We start from the raw sequence: 17,769 nt of genomic DNA, 5'->3' as shown, positions 1-17,769 counted from the left end.
GACACTGGTGTGTGCTGGCTTTGAGGTTTGGACATAGCTGTAGAAGACCTGGTTGTTGTATTTAGCCTGTGAGGCTATCTTGATCCCATATCTGGCATTGCTGGACTTAATTAGTCCTCTTAATTTCCTGCTTAGTTTAATTGGAGAGCTCCTATCATTATGGGAATTACTCTTCTTGACTTTAGTCATGACTTTTTTATTTTTGTTATATACCCTATTAAAGTTAGAATTGCACCATGTGGTTTGTTTTCAGTTTGTTTTGGGATTGCTTCAAGTAGGGCATTGGATTTTGACAAAGTATCACTAAATAGGATGTATTTTGCTTTGGGATAGTTCCTAACTGTTATAGGGATGGCCAGGGTTACTGAGCTGATTTTTATTTCGAAGAAGACGGCTTTGTGATATGACCTTACCAGTAAGGACATGACAGTTTGGAGGGGGGGGGTAGTGCAGCACTCTCCACTATTGGTGAATACCAGGTCCAGTGTGTTTAAAGCTGTGGTGGATGTGTGCACTATCTGATTAAGGGCATTTGTGTTAATAAATTGCAGGAATCATTGTGCCTGTGAGTATGAGGCAGTGCATGTTTCCCAGTTTATAGAGGGGTAGTTAAAGTTTCCCATGAATAGGGCATTTGGTTTAATTGTGAGTGTCTCCAGTAGGTCTAGGTATGAGCCATGGGATTTTATGGATGTAGAAGGTGACCTATAGCTTGCTTGGATATGGTATAGGATTTGGTCTATGGTCTATGGTCATTTACATGTGGCTAAATTCCAGGGCATCATCCTGTTCAACCAAAGTGGAGTTATGCTTGTTGCTACTATAGATTGAGACCCCTCCACCTTTTGTTCCTGTCTGTACAGCTGATGGCCTAAATGCATAGAAGGCAGTGAAGCCTTGCACTGCCAGAGTACTTTCTGCAGATTTAAATCATGTCTCGGTAACTGCACAAATGTATATTTTCTCTCGACTGAAGAGAGCTTGTAGGGTGTGGAGTTTTTTTTAGGTTCCTGGCATTCAGCAGTAACACCTTCATGTATTTTATTATTTTTTAACATTTATTTACCGGGAAAATCTGACTGGGTAATAAATACCTATTTTCAGAGGAGACCCAGGATGTAAAGCTCCAGAAAGTTTAATAACATGAAATAAAAGACTAGTACAAATGTAATTAAAAAATAGTTTATACATACAGTTTGATAGTGGATTACATAGGATACAATAAAGCATGAGGAGATGTCAGTGGTGTAAAAATAAAAATAAATAAATAAAATGATTAAATATGACAATCAGTATATACAAACATATTAGAAGTATAGCCAACTACACTAAGAAATAAATAAAAAAAAACTACAAGTCCACCCTATGAGTGGGGAGAGGACAAGTGTTGAAAGGTATTAGACAGATAGTATGAAGAAAGGTTAGGTTAGTAACAATGCAATGCATTTGTTACTATAGGTCATACAGCGAGGTGCATGAGCATAGCCGTGAGTTACGTCATGTTTTGTCACAGGTTATCTGGTGTCTATGTCTCTGATGGACAAAGGCAGTCAGCAAATCACCCCATAAATATAAATCAAATTTGTGGGTCACATTTGGGTTGCATGGCTAGGCTTATAAGGGCCCTAGTGCTGTTAGCCTAGTATACACCTATGAACCTATGAGTTAGTGAGGAATTCTTTGAGATAGGACTTAAATACATGCAGGCTAGATATAGTTCGGGTTGAATTTGGGATAGTTTCATGATATAGTTGCGCAGTGCGAGTTTAGACTTTGTCCATACTTTTTTTTTTTTGGTTTGTAGATTTCAAGCAGGGTTTTGTCTTGAGAGCACAGAGAGGTATTTGGGAGATAGTTATGACATCCTGAGGAGATAGAAGGGCAGGCAGATGAGTTCTACAGTATTTTATGGGTTAGAAGAAGTTGCATATGGGCTGCTTGATGTGGGTGTTCTAAGCAGTTAAGAGCACATAGTACAGAGTAATGATGAGCTTTGTGCGGCAGGTTAGCTGCACATCTAGTTATCTTATAGCATTACTCCAATTAGGATTTAAGAGAGATCTGGATGTTAGTCAAAGTATGGGAGCCATAGAGAAGAGAGCTTAAAAATAAATGTTAGCTATGGTGATTCTACTAGAAGGAATAATGATTTTTTTTACTCTGTATGGTAGACCCAGAATTTGATGAGTTGTTTTCATACAGTTTTGTATGTGAAGACCGAACTTTACGCTATCATCTATGGTGACTCCAAGCAATTTGGTATTGGTAAGTACTTTAATAGTTGTATTGTTTAAATAGGTAATGCAGAAGTTACTTTTAGCATTGCCAAAGGAGTTTGGAAAAAATAGTTGTAGTTTAGTCTTCTTGGGATTAAGTAAAAGTTGGTTTTGATGTAGCTACAGTACAGTTGAGTTGAAGGCATCTTAGCCATGGATTGTCATTGTAGTGAGCTGTAAAATGAGCAGATGAGAGATGAGTCATCTGTAAAATGAACAAGGCAAACCTGCTGAGAGGAGGTATATAGGTTATTGATGAAAATATTAGAGAGCAGTGGAACAAGAATAGAGCTTTGAGGAACATTCATTTTAACTAGGAGTAAAAGGAGAGAAAGAAGAAAGCCATTTGACAGATGGATATCAGTTAGAGAACCATAGAAAACCTGGTCTGGAAAAACTCAGAGATGGCATTTGTGTTAGAAGGTTCTCAAACGTTTAGGTTTCTTTGGGTTATATTTTCTATGTCAGTAGGTTTGTCAATTTGACATCGACTAAAAAAGGTTCTAAGGAGACGGATGACGTTTTAGCCAATATTCAGATGCTTAGGGGAGACAGGTGCAGTTCACTCTTTTCAAAGCAATGTGGTTTGCTAACCATATGCTCCCACACTGACAAATATTGAATCCCTCTGGAAATACACCAGAATCTAACCCAGTTATTGAAGTCAATCATCTTTTGTTCATACTGTGGCATCATGCTTGGTGAAGGTAGACTGTTGCTTAATGCAAGGTACATACCTGCCTTAGACACATATTCAGATCAACAACATATCTCTTCATATAGTCCAGGCTAGTATGTCTCAGATTATTAACACCCACATGGGCTATGATAGAGTTATACTAGTATCTGTGGTGTAGTGACTTGAGTGCATGTGTAACTCGGTGGAACCTGGTTCCAGATAAGCAACTAACCGTTATCTTCTGTGTGTACAAATGCACCGGCTCAGCACAAAAAGGGATACTGTGGTGAGCCAGAAATACGGAGAGGATTCTGTAGTAGAGTCAGTTCTCCAAGTGCATATTAGGAAGGGGGAATTCCTAAAACTTGTCAGCTGACTGTATGTCTCCTACCTGCATGCTCACATATGATTCTTTAGTCTTTTCTTTGGGTAAACTGACTGAGTAATTCCACTGGACGTTGAGTTAGTAGTTTTAATAAACCAAACTAAATGAATATTCTCACTTCTTTTGTCTTTGCACTGATCCATGAAGGAGTCCATTTCTCTAAATTTGTGAAGTTTTCTTTACCTGAAGGGCTTAACTAAAACCCTCACATTAGCTCTGGATGAATCCCTGGTGGCCCAACCTCCTTACTGTCTGCCTGTTTCACTCTCTCTCTCTCTTACTGTACTACCAAACCAGTACCACAGTACAGCTCGGCGCTGAACCATCTCTGAGACAGTGAGTAACCAGTGAAATGATAGGCTCTGTCAAGACTGAAACCTGGTTAGTGACAGACAGATGGGGAGACATCCTTGTAACTGCTACAGTACTAGTCAGACTATAGAACATGTCTTTACGGAAAGCACAACTTCCTTTCTTTGGTAAGTAAGATGAAAGTAGTTCATAGATAGCTATTAGGCATGCAGTTCGGGATACCATTAAGGAACGTAGCCAAAAGTCCCATTTTCCACAAAAGATAAGTGATCTGCTAAACAAGGCCGAGGGAATCAAACCCCGTACCACAGCAATTAGATAGTAACAGCTCCCAGCCTTAATCCCCTTAGCAAGCTGCCAAACTAGTTCCAGAATTTCTTTCATCTGATTAGATAATTCAGATTTATTACTCAGATTATACCAGTAAAGGAATAAGAGAACAGAGAAATAATGCTGTAAATCAAAGTCTATGGAGATGAAGGATAAAGAAGAGACAAAAGAGACAAAAGAGATAAAAGTATGCAGGGAAGGCAAGGGGGGATATCAGGGCAGGACCTGCAAGAACTCAGTTGTCATAAATGTAGCACCCCAACATACAAATGTAAAAATAAAGAAAGGCTGGAAGGCAGTTAATAAAGCAACACAGTCATGTTAAGTTACATGGCCTCTTCAAAATTTCCTTGTTACTAACTAGAACAGCTTTTCTGGTGTGTCTTACAGGAAAATGTTTAATTACAATTATCATTATACAACACAGCACAGCAAATTAGAACATGCAGTTATTTTAAAGACCTGTGAACTAAGAGAAACATAATTATATTCCAACACAAAGACACCAACAGTAAACAAGCATTACTTAGTCTGAGACATGATAAAATGCCTACTGCCACAAAGAATCAATATACAAAGAAAGAAGAGTCAGAGATTTTTCAACAGAAATTGTTGTTTTGTTGTGTAAGCAGCCTTGCAGAAAATTGTCCTTAAACAACAGAATTAGTCCGCCTTTGAAGACTGCCAAGTGATCCAAGAAATGCATTACAACTTGGTAATTAAAACAACATCATAATTAATGTTTATGATAGTATTTGCTTCACTGCAGAAGAGATGCAATATATTTTCTGCCTGTAAATGTCTCCAGCCAGATCTTAAAAGACTGTGAATGTTGCCATTTATATGCACTATTCATGAGCTTCTAGTATTTGCCTTCATGTACAGCATCACGCGAGACTGCTTTACTCTTTACATGCATGTCAGTCCAGCTGTTTGCAATATCTGACACTGAGTCTTCATATTCACATTTTTAGTTACTTAGTAAAACTGCAAGAAAGATCCGCCCACACTAGTTTTCACTGTAATTTACCTTAAACCTCCGTGGGATATATGCAATTCACCTCTTAAGGACATCAACTGTTTCTACACAGCCTCTGAATACCCATTACTTTTTTATAAGTCTTTATGGTTACATTCAGACCAATAAAGCCAAACTCCACTAGCTGTGGGCATGAATGTTATAACCTTTTTATTGACCTCATTAGCACAGCATTAGTGGACTGTTTGGCTGCACTTTAGACAGTTTGCTAAACCCAGCTGATGCCACAAACATTATCCATAAAGACTAAAACAAGGACAAAGTCATGGGTATTCAGAAGCCATGCAGCTGAAACACTTGATGCCTTTATGTGGTCATTTGCATATATCCCATGGGCCTCCATTATAGGAAGTTTAAGGTATCACACAGAGAAAACTATAGCTTGTCTGGGTCTTTCTTGCAGTTTTGACTGAATGGTCTGTCCATGCGACCTTTTTGTCCTTTGGATTGGATTTTTCTTTAGTTACTTATTATTTTACTTTTATGTAGTAACACAGGGCATCCTAGAAAGTAAGGGCCAGAAGGACATAACTAGCCTAGTCAACCTATATTAAGAAAGAAATAATTGTTGAATTCTTCTGCACCAGGTACATTTATACTATTATCAGAACACCATTAGAATGCCCAGTATGCCATTGCAGATAAGATTACACTTCTGTAACATCTGGCTTTCTAACTGCTAGCCCAGTGCATGTAACTCTATACACTTATGTGTAATTGTTAGCACTGTCCGTGTAACTCTATACACTTATGTGTAAATGTTAGCCCAGTGCATGTAACTCTATACACTTATGTGTAAATGTTAGCCCAGTGCATGTAACTCTATACACTTATGTGTAAATGTTAGCACAGTGCATGTAACTCTATACACTTATGTGTAATTGTAAGCCCAGTGCATATAACTCTATACAGATATGTGTACTTGTTAACCTAGTGCGTGTAACTTTATGCAGTTATGTGTAATGTTTAGCCCAGTGCATGTAACTCTATACACTTATGTGAAATTGTAAACCCAGGGCATGTAACTCTATACAGTTATGTGTAATTGTTAGCTCAATGTGTGTAATTCTATACAGTTATGTGTAATTGTAAGCCCATTGCATGTAACTTTACACAGTTATGTGTAATTGCTACCCAGTGCATGTAGCTCTATACAGTTATGTGTAATGGTAAGCCCAGTGCATGTAATTCTGTGCAGTTATGTGTAATCGTAAGCCCAGTGCATGTAACTCTATACACTTATGTGCAATTGTTAGCCCAGTGCAGGTAACTCTATACAGTTATGTGTACTTGTTAGCCCAGTGCATGTAACTCTGTACAGTTATGTGTGATTGTTATAGAGTGCGTGTAACTCTGTACATTTATGTGTAATGGTTAGCCCACTGCATGTAATTTATACAGTTATGTGTAACTGTTAGCCCAGTTCATGTAACTCTATGCACTTATTTGTAATTTGTAAGCCCAGTGCATGTAACTCTATACAGTTATGTGTAATTGTTAGCCCAATGCATCTAACTCTATACAGTTATGTGTAATTGTTACCTCAGTGCATGTAACTCTACACAGTTATGAGTATTTGTTAGCCCACTGCATGTAACACTATACAATTATTTGTAATTTGCTAGCCCAAAGCATATTACTCTGTACAGTTATGTGCAATTATTAGCCCAGTGCGTGTAACTCTAAACAGTTATATGTAATTGTTAGCCCAGTGACTGTAACTCTATACAGTTATGTGTAATTGTAAGCCCAGTGCATGTAACTCTATACAGTTATGTGCATGTAACTCTATACACTTATGTGTAATTGTTAGCCCAGTGCGTGCAACTCTATGCACTTATGTGCAATTGTAAGCCCAGTGTATGTAAATCTATACACTTATGTGTAATTGTAAGTCCAGTGCATGTACCGCTATTCACCTATGTGTAATTGTAAGCCCAGTGTATGTAACTCTATACACTTATGTGTAATTGTAAGTCCAGTGCATGTAACTATAACATTTATGTATAATTGTTACCCGGTGAATGTAACTCTATATACTTATGTGTAATTGTAAGCCCTGTGCATGTAATTCTATACAGTTGTGTGTAATTGTTAGCCCACTGCATGCAACTTTATACAGTTATGCATAATTGTTAGCCCAGTACAGGTAACTCTATACACTTATATGTAATCGTTAGCCCAGTGCGTGTAACTCTATAGAGTTATGTGTAATTGTTACACATTGCATGTAACTCTATAAAGTTATGTGTAATTGCTAGCCCACTGCATATAAGTCTATACACTTATGTGCAATTGTAACCCCAGTGCATGTAACGTTATACAGTTATGTGTAATTGTTAGCCCACTGCAGGTAACTTTATACAGTTATGTGTAATTGTTATTCCAGAGCATGTAACTCTATACAGTTATGTGTAATTGTTAGCCTATTGCATGTACCTCTATTCAGTTATGTGTAATTGTTACCCTAGCGCATGTAACTCTATACAGTTATGTGTAATTGTTACCAAGTGCATGTACCCCTATACAGCTATGTATAATTGTTAGCCCAGTGTAGGTAACTCTATACACTTATATGCAATTGTTAGCCAAGTACATGTAACTCTGTACAGTTATGTGCAATTGTAAGCCCAGTGCATGTAACTCTATACACCTATGTGTAATTGTTAGCCCAGTGCAGTAACTCTATACACTTATTTTACTGGTAAGTCCAGTGCATGTAACTCTATACAGTTATGTGCAATTGTAAGCCCAGTGCATGTAACTCTATACACCTATGTCTAATTGTTAGCCCAGTGCATGAAACTCTACACAGTTATATGTAATTGTTAGCCCAGTGTATGTAACTCTACATAGTTATGTGTAACTGTAAGCCCAGTGTATGTAACTCTATACAATTAAGTATAATTGTAAGCCCAGTGCATGTAACTCTATACACCTATGTGTAATTGTTAGCCCAGTGCATGAAACTCTGTGCAGTTATGTGCAATCGTAAGCCCAGTGCATGTAACTCTATACACTTATATGTAATTGTTAGCCCAGTGCAGGTAACTCTATACAGTTATGTGTAATTGTTAGCCCAGTGCGTGTAACTCTATACAGTTATGTGCATGTAATTCTATACACCTATGTGTAATTGTTAGCCCACTGCATGTTAAGCTATACACTTATGTGTAATTGTTAGTGCAGTGCATGCAACTCTATACACTTATGCGCAATTGTTAGCCCAGTGCATGTAGCTCTAAATGGTTATGTGTAATTGTAAGCCCAGTGCATGTACCGCTATTCACTTCTGTGTAATTGTAAGCCCAGTGCAGGTAACTCTATACAGTTATGTGTAATTGTTATCCCACTGCATGTTACTCTATACAATTATTTGTAATTTCTTAGCTCAGTGCATGTAACTCTGTACAGTTATGTGTAATTCTTAGCCTAGTGCAGCTAACTCAATTCATTTGTGTAATTGTTAGCCTAGTGCATGTAACTCTACACAGTTATGTGTAATGGTAAGCCCACTGCATGTAACTTTATACAGTTATGTGTAATTGTAAGCCCAGTGCATGTAACTCAATACAATTATGTGTAATGGTAAGCCCCTGCATGTAACTTTATACAGTTATGAGTAATTGTAAGCCAAGTGCATGTAACTCTATACAGTTATGTGTGTTAGCCCAGTGCAAGTAACTCTGTACAGTTACGTGTAATTGTTAGCCCACTGGATGCAACTCTACACAGTTATGTGTAATTGTTAACCCAGTGGATGTAACTCCATTCAGTTATCTGTAATTGTTACCCAGTGAATGTAACTCTATGGACTTATGTGTAATGTAAGCCGTGTGCATGTAATTCTATACAGTTGTGTGTAAATGTTAACCCACTGCATGTAACTTTATACAGTTATGCGTAATTGTTAGCCCATTGCAGGTAACTCTATACACTTATATGTAATTGTTAGCCCAGTGCATGTAACTCTATAAAGTTATGTGTAATTGTTACACATTGCATGTAACTCTATGCAGTCATGTGTAATTGCTAACCCACTGCATATAACTCTATTTACTTATGTGCAATTGTAATTCCAGTGCATGTAACCTTATACAGTTATGTGTAATTGTTAGCCCACTGCAGGTAACTTTATACAGTTATGTGTAATTGTTACCCCAGAACATGTAACTCTATACAGTTATGTGTAATTGTTAGCCTAATGCATGTACCTCTATTCAGTTATGTGTAAGTGTTACCCCAGCGCATGTAACTCTATACAGTTATGTGTAATTGTTACCCAGTGCATGAAACTGTATACAATTATGTATAATTTTTAGCCCAGTGCATGTAACTCTATACAGTTATGTGTAATGGTTTGCTCAGAGCATGTAACTCCATACACTTATGTGTAATTGTAAGCCCAGTGCATGTAACTCTATACACCTATGTGTAATTGTTAGCCCAGTGCATGCAACTCTACATAGTTATGTGTAATTGTTAGCCCAGTACATGTAACTCTGTACTCTTAGGTGCAATTGTAAGCCTAGTGCATGTAACTCTATACAGCTATGTGTAATTGTTAGCCCAGTGCAAGTAACCCTATACACTTATGTGTAATTGTTAGCCCAGTGCATGTAACTCTATACAGTTATGTGTACTTGTTAGTCTAGTGCGTGTAACTTTATACAGTTATGTGTAATTTTTATTTTTTTTATTTTTATTTTTTATTTATTTAACATTTGTTGACCGGGAAAGTCCGACTAGGTTCCACAGAGCCTGTTTTCAGTGGAGGCCCGGGGAGAAATGCTCCAGATGCATGTCTTTGGAATTGTAAGCCCAGTGCATGTAACTCTATATACTTATTTGCAATTGTAAGCCCAGGGCATGTAACTCTTTACAGTTATGTGTAATTATTACCTAGTGCATATAACTCTGTACAGTTATGTGCAATGGCTAGCCCACTGCATTTATACAGTTATGTGTAACTGTTAGCTCAGCGCATGTAACTCTATGCACTTATTTGTGATTTGTTAGCCCAGTGCATGTTGCTCTATACAATTATGTGTAATTGTTAGGACAATGCATGTAAATCTATACAGTTATGTGTAATTGTTAGCCCAGTGCATGTAACTGTATACAATTATTTGTAATTTGTTAGCCCAGTGCATATTACTCTGTACAGTTATGTGCAATTGTTAGCACAGTGCTTGTACCTCTATTCAGTTATGTGTAATTGTTACCTCAGTGCATGCAACTCTATACAGTTATGTGTAATTGTTAGCCCAGTGCAGGAAACCCTATACAGTTATGTGTAATTGTATGCCCCGTCCATGTAACTCTATACAGTTATTTGTAATTGTTAGCCCACTGCATGCAACTCTATACACTTATGTGTAATTGTTAGCCAGTGTGTGTAACTCTACAGACTTATGTGTAATTGCTAGCCGAGTGCATGCAACTCTATACACTTATGTGTAATTGTAAGCCCACTGCATGTAACTCTATACAATTATTTGTAATTTGTTAGCCCAGAGCATATTACTCTATACAGTTACATGCAATTATTATGTAATTGTTAGCCCAGTGAAGGTAACTCTATACAGTTATGTGTAATTGTTAGCCCAGGGCGTGTAACTCTATACAGTTATGTGCATGTAACTCTATACACTTATGTGTAATTGTTAGCCCACTGCATGTAACACTATACACTTATGTGTAATTGTTAGCGCAGTGCGTGCAACTCTATACACTTATGTGCAATTGTTAGCCCAGTGCAAGTAACTCTATACAATTATGTGTAATTGTAAGCCCAGTGCATGTACCGCTATTCAGTTATGTGTAATTGTAAGCCCAGTGTATGTAACTCTATACACTTATGTATAATTGTAAGCCCAGTGCATGTAACTTTATATGCTCATGTGTAATTGTAAGCCCAGTACGTGTAACTCAATTCAGTTATGTGTAATTGTGATCCCACTGCATGTTACTCTATACAATTATTTGTAATTTCTTAGCTCAGTGCATGTAACTCTGTACAGTTATGTGTAATTCTTAGCCTAGTGCATGTAACTCAATTCAGGTATGTGTAATTATTAGCCTAGTGCATGTAACTCTACACAGTTATGTGTAATGGTAAGGCCACTGCATGTAACTTTATACAGTTATGAGTAATTGTAAGCCCAGTGCACGTAACTATATACAGTTATGTGTGTTAGCCCAATGCATGTAACTCTGTACAGTTATGTGTAATTAGTAGGCCAGTGGATGTAACTCTACACAGTTATGTGTAATTGTTAGTCCACTGCATGTAACTGTATACACGTATGTGTAATTGTTAGCCCAGTGCAGTAACTCTATACACTTATTTTACTGGTAAGTCCAGTGCGTGTAACTCTACACAGTTATGTGAAATTGTAAGCCCAGTGCATGTAACTCTATACAGTTATGTGTAATGGTTTGCCCAGAGCATGTAACTCTATACACGTATGTGTAATTTAAGCCCAGTGCATGTAACTCTATGCACCTATGTGTAATTGTTAGCCCAGTGCATGAAACTCTACACAGTTATATGCAATTGTTAGCCCAGTGCATGTAACTCTACACAGTTATGTGTAAATGTAAGCCCAGTGTATGTAACTCTATAAAATTAAGGGTAATTGTAAGCCTAGTGCATGTAACTCTATACACCTATGTGTAATTGTTAGCCCAGTGGATGTAACTCTGCACAGTTATGCACAATTGTAAGCCCAGTGCATGTAACGCTATACAGTTATGTGTAATTGTTACACATTGCATGTAACTCTATACAGTTATGTATAATTGCTAGCCCACTGCATATAAGTCTATACACATGTGCAATTGTAACCCCAGTGCATGTAACGTTATACAGTTATGTGTAATTGTTAGCCCACTGCAGGTAACTTTATACAGTTATGTGTAATTGTTATCCCATCGCATGTAACTCTATACAGTTATGTGTAATTGTTACCCAGTGCATGTAACCCTATACAGTTATGTATAATTGTTAGCCCAGTGTAGGCAACTCTATACACTTATATGCAATTGTTAGCCAAGTGCATGTAACTCTGTACAGTTATGTGTAATTGTTACCCAGTGCATGTAACCCTATACAGTTATGTATAATTGTTAGCCCAGTGTAGGTAACTCTATACACTTATATGCAATTGTTAGCCAAGTGCATGTAACTCTGTACAGTTATGTGTAATAGTAAGCCCAGTGCATGTAACTGTATACACGTATGTGTAATTATAAAAGTAGGGTTAACAGTCCATCGGATTAGCACACTTGTACCACAATAAATAAAATAGGTCAGAAAAAACGAGTAGGTACTTGTGTACGACGTGGGTACAAAATCCGTCACAGGCTTCCTGTAATAAAAATCCAATATCCAAATCAAGTCGATGTAATACCAGTGTAAAGTCAAGTCCGTTTATTAATATTCAGCAAACAGAACATAAATAAAGATGAGCGCTTTCACTAAAACTTAGCTTCTTCAGATCTTATATAAAATGATATAATTCCAAAGGGTGGAATTATATCATTTTATATAAGATCTGAAGAAGCTAAGTTTTAGTGAAAGCGCTCATCTTTATTTATGTTCTGTTCGCTGAATATTAATAAACGGACTTGATTTTACACTGGTATTACATTGACTTGATTTGGATATTGGATTTTTATTACAGGAAGCCTGTGACGGATTTTATACCCACTTCGCACACAAGTACCTACTCGTTTTTTCTGACATATGTGTAATTGTTAGCTCAGTGCAGTAACTCTATACACTTATTTTACTGGTAAGTCCAGTGCATGTAACTCTATACTGTTATGTGCAATTGTAAGTCTAGTGCATGTAACTCTATACAGTTATGTGTAATGGTTTGCCCAGAGCATGTAACTCTATAAATTTATGTGTAATTGTAAGCTCAGTGCATGTAACTCTATACAGCTATGTCTAATTGTTAGCCCAGTGCATGAAACTCTACACAGTTATATGTAATTGTTAGCCCAGTGTATGTAACTCTACACAGTTATGTGTAACTGTAAGCCCAGTGTATGTAACTCTGTACAACTAAGTATAATTGTAAGCCCAGTATATGTAACTCTATACACCTAGGTGTAATTGTTAGCCTAGTGCATGTAACTCTGTGCAGTTATGTGCAATCATAAGCCCAGTGCATGTAACTCTATACACCTATCTGTAATTGTTATCCCAGTGCAGGTAACTCTATACAGTTATGTGTACTTGTTAGCCTAGTGCATGTAACGTTATGCAGTTATGTGTAATTGTTAATCCAGTGCATGTAACTCTATACACTTATGTGCAATTTAAGCCCAGGGCATGTAACTCTATACAGTTATGTGTGATTGTTAAAGAGTACATGTAACTCTGTACAGTTATGTGTAATGGTTAGCCCACTACATGTAACTTTATACAGTTATGTGTAACTGTTAGCCCAGTGCATGTAACTCTATGCACTTATTTGTAATTTGTTAGCCCAGTGCGTGTAACCCTATACAGTTATGTGTAATTGTTACCCCACTGCATGTAACTCTATACAATTATTTATAATTTGTTAGCCCAGAGCATATTACTTCATACAGTTATGTGCAGTTGTTAGCCCAGTGCATGTAACTCTAAGCAATTATATGTAATTGTTAGCCCAGTGAATGTAACTCTATACAGTTATGTGTAAGTAAACCCAGTGTTTATAACTCTATACAGTTATGTGCATGTAACTCTATACACTTGTGTGTAATTGTCAGCCCACTGCATGTTAAGCTATACACTTATGTGTAATTGTTAACCCAGTGCGTGCAACTCTATACACTTATGTGCAATTGTTAGCCCAGTGCATGTAACTCTATACAGTTATGTGTAATTGTAAGCCCAGTGCGAGTAACTCTATACAGTTATGTGTAATTGTTAGCCCAGTGCGTGTAACTCTATACAGTTATATGCATGTAACTCTATACATGTATGTGTAATTGTTAACCCACTGCATGTTAAGCCATACACTTATGTGTAATTGTTAGCCCAGTGCATGCAACTCTATACACTTATGTGCAATTGTTAGCCCAGTGCATGTAACTCTATAGAGTTATGTGTAATTGTATGCCCAGTGCATGTACCGCTATTCACTTATGTGTAATTGTAAGCCCAGTGCATGTAACTCTATAAACGTATGTGTAATTGTAAGCCCAGTGCATGTAACTCTATACACTTATGTGTAATTGTAAGCCCAGTGCATGTAACTCTATACAGTTATGTGTAATTGTTATCCCACTGCATGTTACTCTGAACAATTATTTGTAATTTCTTAGCTCAGTGCATGTAACTCTGTACAGTTATGTGTAATTCTTAGCCTAGTGCATGTAACTCAATTTAGTTATGTGTAATTGTTAGCCTAGTGCATGTAACTCTACACAGTTATGTGTAATACTAAGCCCACTGCATGTAACTTTATACAGTTATGTGTAATGGTAATCCCCTGCATGTAACTTTATACAGTTATGAGTAATTGTATGCCCAGTGCATGTAACTCTATACAGTTATGTGTGTTAGCCCAGTGCAAGTAACTCTGTACAGTTACGTGTAATTGTTAGCCCAGTGGATGTAACTCTACACAGTTATATGTAATTGTTAGCCCACTGCATGTAACTCTATACAATTATTTGTAATTTGTTAGCCCAGTATATGTAACTGCACAGTTATGTGCAATTGTTAGCCCAGTGGATGTAACTCCATTCAGTTATCTGTAATTGTTAGCCCAGTGCATGTAACTCTAAACAGTTATGTGTAATTGTTACCCAGTGAATGTAACTCTATGGACTTATGTGTAATGTAAGCCCTGTGCATGTAATTCTATACAGTTGTGTGCAATTGTTAACCCACTGCATGTAATTTTATACAAGTATGTGTAATTGTTAGCCCAGTGCAGGTAACTCTATACACTTATATGTAATTGTTAACCCGGTGCATGTAACTCCATGCAGTTATATGTAATTGTTAGTCCAGTGCATGTAACTGTATACAACTATGTGTCATTTCTTAGCTCAGTCCATGTAACTCTATAGTTATGTGTAATTGTTACACATTGCATGTACCTCTATACAGTTATGTGTAATTGCTAACCCACTGCATATAACTCTATTTACTTATGTGCAATTGTAATCCCAGTGCATGTAACATTATACAGTTATGTATAATTGTTAGCCCACTGCAGGTAACATTATACAGGTATGTGTAATTGTTATCCCAGCGCATGTAACTCTATACAGTTATGTGTAATTGTTAGCCTAATGCATGTACCTCTATTTAGTTATGTGTAATTGTTACCCCAGCGCATGTAACTCTATACAGTTATGTGTAATTCTTACCCAGTGCATGAAACCCTATACAATTATGTATAATTGTTAGCCCAGTGCATGTAACTCTATACAGTTATGTGTAATGGTTTGCTCAGAGCATGTAACTCCATACACGTATGTGTAATTGTAAGCCCAGTGCATGTAACTCTATACAACTATGTGTAATTGTTAGCCCAGTGCATGTAACTCTACACAGTTATGTGTAATTGTTAGCCCAGTACATGTAACTCTATACTCTTAGGTGCAATTGTAAGCCCATTGCAAGTAACTCTATACAGCTATGTGTAATTGTTAGCCCAGTGCAAGTAACCCTATACACTTATGTGTAATTGTTAGCCCAGTGCATGTAACTTTATACTGTTATGTGTACTTGTTAGTCTAGTGCGTGTAACTTTATACAGTTATGCGTAATTGTAAGCCCAGTGCATGTAACTCTATATACTTATTTGCAATTGTAAGCCTTTACAGTTATGTGTAATTATTACCTAAGTGCATGTAACTGTACAGTTACGTGTAATGGCTAGCAAACTGCATTTATACAGTTATGCGTAACTGTCAGCTCAGTGCATGTAACTCTATGCACTTATTTGTGATTTGTTAGCCCAGTGCATGTTGCTCTATACAATTATGTGTAATTGTTAGCACAATGCATGTAAATCTATTCAGTTATGTGTAATTGTTAGCCCAGTGCATGTAACTGTATACAATTATTTATAATTTGTTAGCCCAGAGCATATTACTTCATACAGTTACGTGCAGTTGTTAGCCCAGTGCATGTAACTCTAAGCAATTATATGTAATTGTTAGCCCAGTGAATGTAACTCTATACAGTTATGTGTAATTGTAAACCCAGTGTTTATAACTCTATACAGTTATGTGCATGTAACTCTATACACTTATGTGTAATTGTCAGCCCACTGCATGTTAAGCTATACACTTATGTGTAATTGTTAGCCCAGTGCATGCAACTCTATACACTTATGTGCAATTGTTAGCCCAGTGCATGTAACTCTATACAGTTATGTGTAATTGTAAGCCCAGTGCGAGTAACTCTATACAGTTATGTGTAATTGTTAGCCCAGTGCATGTAACTCTATACAGTTATGTGCATGTAACTCTATACACGTATGTGTAATTGTTAACCTACTGCATGTTAAGCCATACACTTATGTGTAATTGTTAGCCCAGTGCGTGCAACTCTATACACTTATGTGCAATTGTTAGCCCAGTGCATGTAACTCTATAGAGTTATGTGTAATTGTATGCCCAGTGCATGTACCGCTATTCACTTATGTGTAATTGTAAGCCCAGTGTATGTAACTCTATAAACGTATGTGTAATTGTAAGCCCAGTGCATGTAACTCTATACACTTATGTGTAATTGTAAGCCCAGTGCATGTAACTCTATACAGTTATGTGTAATTGTTATCCCACTGCATGTTAATCTGTACAATTATTTGTAATTTCTTAGCTCAGTGCATGTAACTCTGTACAGTTATGTGTAATTCTTAGCCTAGTGCATGTAACTCAATTTAGTTATGTGTAATTGTTAGCCTAGTGCATGTAACTCTACACAGTTATGTGTAATACTAAGCCCACTGCATGTAACTTTATACAGTTATGTGTAATGGTAATCCCCTGCATGTAACTTTATACAGTTATGAGTAATTGTATGCCCAGTGCATGTAACTCTATACAGTTATGTGTGTTAGCCCAGTGCAAGTAACTCTGTACAGTTACGTGTAATTGTTAGCCCAGTGGATGTAACTCTACACAGTTATGTGTAATTGTTAGCCCACTGCATGTAACTCTATACAATTATTTGTAATTTGTTAGCCCAGTATATGTAACTGCACAGTTATGTGCAATTGTTAGCCCAGTGGATGTAACTCTATTCAGTTATCTGTAATTGTTAGCCCAGTGCATGTAACTCTAAACAGTTATGTGTAATTGTTACCCAGTGAATGTAACTCTATGGACTTATGTGCAATGTAAGCCCTGTGCATGTAATTCTATACAGTTGTGTGTAATTGTTAACCCACTGCATGTAATTTTATACAATTATGTGTAATTGTTATCCCAGTGCAGGTAACTCTATACACTTATATGTAATTGTTAACCCGGTGCATGTAACTCCATGCAGTTATGTGTAATTGTTAGTCCAGTGCATGTAACTGTATACAACTATGTGTCATTTTTTAGCCCAGTCCATGTAACTCTATAGTTATGTGTAATTGTTACACATTGCATGTACCTCTATACAGTTATGTGTAATTGCTAACCCACTGCATATAACTCTATTTACTTATGTGCAATTGTAATCCCAGTGCATGTAACATTATACAGTTATGTATAATTGTTAGCCCACTGCAGG

This window comes from Protopterus annectens, chromosome 4.part0 (genome assembly GCF_019279795.1).
Source record: "Protopterus annectens isolate FY-2018-M chromosome 4.part0, PAN1.0, whole genome shotgun sequence".
In the NCBI taxonomy this organism is placed as follows: Eukaryota; Metazoa; Chordata; order Ceratodontiformes; family Protopteridae; genus Protopterus; species Protopterus annectens.
The sequence above is the reverse complement of the archived record's forward strand: the minus strand, read 5'-3'. Positions refer to the sequence as shown.